Source organism: Rattus norvegicus, chromosome 17 (genome assembly GCF_021556685.1).
Source record: "Rattus norvegicus strain SHRSP/BbbUtx chromosome 17, alternate assembly SHRSP_T2T, whole genome shotgun sequence".
Lineage (NCBI taxonomy): Eukaryota > Metazoa > Chordata > Mammalia > Rodentia > Muridae > Rattus > Rattus norvegicus.
This window is the reverse complement of record NC_141550.1, coordinates 56285771-56289411: the sequence shown is the minus strand read 5'-3', so window position 1 is coordinate 56289411 and position 3641 is coordinate 56285771. Positions and strand designations below refer to the sequence as shown.

Sequence of the window (3641 nt, the reverse complement as noted above, 5' to 3'; positions counted from 1 at the left end):
CGACTTCTTTCTTCCTTTTGCTCCTGATGGAAGAGAGGATGGTTCTGATGTTTACAATAATCCTATACCTGTCATAGTTTGGTAAAATTGTTTATATTTTCCTTTTTCTTTCATTTTATTTTGGTTTTTACATTTGATTTTTTTAACAGAATCCACTGCAACAGTTAGCTCTTGTCCAGTATTTAAGTATCTGGTTTCCACACCACTATGATTCCCTGACTTCTGCTGATTTGATATTATATATTTACCCTTCAGTTGTCACATTTCTGTGAGAATTCTTAGAATGAACATGCAGTGGTTCACTCATTAACTTTTCCTATCAAAAATCTTCTATATCTTTACATTAATGATTCATTTCTTACTTTTTTCTCTTAGTCTTGTTGGGGAATTTCTCCCCCTTTCCTCATGTTCAGTGATCAGCGTATTCTCCATATTGAAGCTTGCCAATAATTACAGCACAGGGAATCACTGTTCATTTGGTCCCCTGAAAGAATCATATGAACATGGATGGAGTCTTCTCTGATCTAAAAATGGGAATTGCCTTATTTGCATAGGTCTCTGTAAAGGTATGGCCTTTAGCCCTACAGAATCACTGCTCAGGTGATGGGATCTGATTTCCCCAGCCCAGTCATTTATACTCATCAGCACAATTCATTTGGAGAAGTTTTATAATCTACACTTCTCTTCAGATGAAAGTTTTCACTATAGGTCCCCATGTGGTCTCCCCATTGTTTTTCTTTCTTGTACATTTATCACTGTTAGTATGCAATGTATTTACACTTTGACTATTTCTGGCTGCTGTGTAACTCAGTGTGCCCAAAGTAGAAATCAAAACAAAAATGATGGTTGGATAAAATAACCAAAGTTAAATCAGAAAGCAATTGTTCCATCATTTAATTAGGGAAGGCTCTAGAATTTGAAAATACTTGGGCCTGTAAGACGGAGTAGACATTTTATTTGGGGGCGGGGCTAATCAAATCATGTGTTTATTGAGTACCTGTTATGTGTTAAATATTGTTCAGAGTACTTGGGACACAGCAGAGAATAAACCAAGGAGCCCTGCCCACGTGGAGCATACAGTGTATTGCACTGCTGAAAGCTAGGTCAAGTCACTGCACCCATCTGCCCACTAGACAGAGCATGGTGCTGATGCTGACCAGGACAGTGTCCTGACCCACAACCCCAGACAGCAGAGAGGGCTGCAGGTTGATCTTTAATAATCAAGTACACTGGGGAGAAGTAAGCTATATGAGCTTCTGCTGCTGCTGCTGCTGCTGCTGCTGCTGCTGCTGCTGCTGCTGCTGCTGCTGCTGCTGCTGCTACTGCTACTGTTTGGTGGCGGCCTTGTTGGCCACGTCCTTGGCCTTCTCTGTAGCTGCCAGTGCGGTCTCCTTTGCTTTCTCTTTGGCCTGTTTGGCTGTCTCAACAAGTGTTTTTGAAGGAGCCTCACCTTGAAGCTTGGTCATGATGTATTCAGAGCCCATCGTTGTCTTGGTCACATTGCTTTTGACCGGGCAAGATCGATTCCGCTCTGGAGACGCCTAATGAGCTAGAGGAGACCCAGGCTTCCGGACAGATTTCGGTTCAGCCGCTATTATCAGAGGTCACACAGAAAACACATCGCTCCTCCACCAGCAGCAGCCGGGAGTGGTTGATGTTCCAGATGAAGGTGGTCATGGTCTGAGTCTGTGGGTCCAAAATAGAGTCGGTCCTCCAGGATAGACACGGAGTGGGCAACGTTGGCAGGAAACTGTTGTTCTGCCCAACATCCCATCCTGTTGCTTCTGGTCAGGAGTCACCTCCGGGTGCACTATGTCTTCAGTTAAGACATATTTGCTATAGGGATTCCGGTACCTTACCAAAAACAGTAAACACTTGGTCCCAGGAACTTCAAAGCACGCTCTGGCCCAGGAAATACTTCACCATCTTCCCAGCCCGAGTGGGGTCAGCACCCGTGCAACATCAGGGTGAAGAACCCAGGGATTGGGGGTGAGAGGTGGGTTAGGGTGTGCACATGGCAAGGCGCATGCCCGCCAGGGTCGCACAGCTCAATCACCATGGCGCTGCGCCCAGGTCCCTACCGCCGCCATGAGAGCCTATAGGACTCAAAATAGCTCTGTCTTTATCCAGTTTGACTACTCAAAGCCTCTACCCTAGCAACTGTTTATTCCTATTTAACCAGTGCCGGTTAGGGGCCCTCAAAAATCTTCCAAGTTTCTGTTCTCTCAAACCTGATATTTTGTTACTTCTGAAGCTCAGTATCTTTCCTTTTTCCCTGGAGTAAATGTTTTAATTTAGAAGAAATCCTGGAATGTCTAGGAAAATACCAAACCATAAGTTTTTCCTACTTCCTCGCTGGGAAAGTTGAGAACCACTGTCTAATAAGTTTCTTTATACCATTATTCTTTTTCCTCCATCCATATCACCTGAATTCTATCTCCCTTCACTTGAGATGCCCCAATGGTTTCTTACTAGTTTCCTGACTTTTATGAGTATTCCAGTACATATATAAGCATTCAAAACTGGCACCCACTTATGAGAAATTAAGAGATTATTTTGTCATGCTCCAGTCACCAGATAGATTGCCCAGTTGCAAGATAATTGCTAAGCCAAAGAATAATTCAAAAGGGAAACAACTACCAACCAGTTACATGACATTTACCTGAACATGTAAGATTGGTAGGTAAGGTAAGATTTAGACCTTTGCGGCCATCTTTTGGGCTCTTAGCTATTTTTCTATTGCTACGATCAAACATCATGACCAAATATAGAAAAGTATATTTGAACTTATAGTTCTAAAGAGTTAGAACTCTGTCATGGGAGAGAAGCATGCATGGTAGGAAAGAGCAGGCATGGCCTCTGGTCCAGGAAACAGAGGTTTGACATCATGAACTATAAGTATCAATCAGAGAGTGTGAAGTAGAAATAATACCAGTCTTTAAACACTCAAAACCTGTCTTTATTGAAGTACTTTCTCCAGCAATACCAAACTTTTAAACATCTAGAAAAGTGCCACCAATTAGGGACCAAATATTCAAACGCCGTAGACTATGGGCGACATTTACATTCAAACTACCACACTTTACTATTTAGCTCCATACTCTTATAACCATACCATAATATCAAATGCAGTAAGTCCAACATCTTTTATAGCCCACAATACCATTGAGCAGTCTAAAATCTCTTCTGAGATTTAAGTCAACCTCTTAATTACACTGTACTATAAAATCAAAACTCAAACAATGGCCTTACAACATATGATGATGACATAGAATATACATTACAATTCAAATGTGAGGAAACATTGGACCAAAGCGAGATTTAAACTCAGCAGGAAAATCACCATCTGTCTAGCTCTAGGTCTGATGTAAATGATTTAGGAAGCTTCTGTGCCTTCAGCCTTGCTGCCTATAATATACTTTTCTCTTTTCCCCTGGTTCTACTACCTGCATGCATCTTACTTGGCAGGTATCTCAGAGCTCTGGCATCTCCAGCATCTTGGGGTTTGCAATAGAAGCCAGGTCTCACCTTGACAACTTCACACTATTCTTGGGACTTCTGGAAGAACTCTATGTTTCCCGGCCTCAGCATCTCACTGAAACCAGAGCAAGAATCCATAATCCCTTTACTTATAATTCCTA

The 3641-nt window shown here is 42.2% G+C and overlaps 1 pseudogene; it reads right to left on the bottom strand.

Moving 5' to 3' along the window:
• Nucleotides 1-1294: 1294 nt before the first annotated feature.
• Nucleotides 1295-1926, bottom strand: LOC148000197 (PRELI domain-containing protein 1, mitochondrial pseudogene; annotated as a pseudogene).
• Between the last annotated feature and the right edge of the window lie 1715 nt (nucleotides 1927-3641).